We start from the raw sequence: 363 nt of genomic DNA, 5'->3' as shown, positions 1-363 counted from the left end.
CTCTCCAGTGGCAGCACACGGGCCTAGTTGCCCTGCAGCATGTGGGATCTTAGTTCCCAGACCAGGGATTGAACCTGCATCCCTTGCATTGCAGGGTAGATTCTCAGCCACTGGACCACCAGGAGAGTTTTGGCTACTTGAATTTTAACAGAGATGCGAAAGCAATTTAATGGAGGATAGCATTGCCAAGAAATATGTTAAAGCTATTTATTTGGTATCCATGGGTAAAAACATTTAAAAAAATAATGTTGACTTAAACCTCATATTATATAAAAATTAACTCAAAATGTATCATACGTTTAAGTGTAAAACTATCAAAATTTTAGAACATAATACAAGATAGAATTTAGGGAACTTAGGGTC

The sequence above is a fragment of the Bison bison genome, unplaced genomic scaffold (assembly GCF_000754665.1).
Source record: "Bison bison bison isolate TAMUID 2011002044 unplaced genomic scaffold, Bison_UMD1.0 scf7180017864077, whole genome shotgun sequence".
NCBI classification, from domain to species: domain Eukaryota; kingdom Metazoa; phylum Chordata; class Mammalia; order Artiodactyla; family Bovidae; genus Bison; species Bison bison.
The sequence above is the reverse complement of the archived record's forward strand: the minus strand, read 5'-3'. Positions refer to the sequence as shown.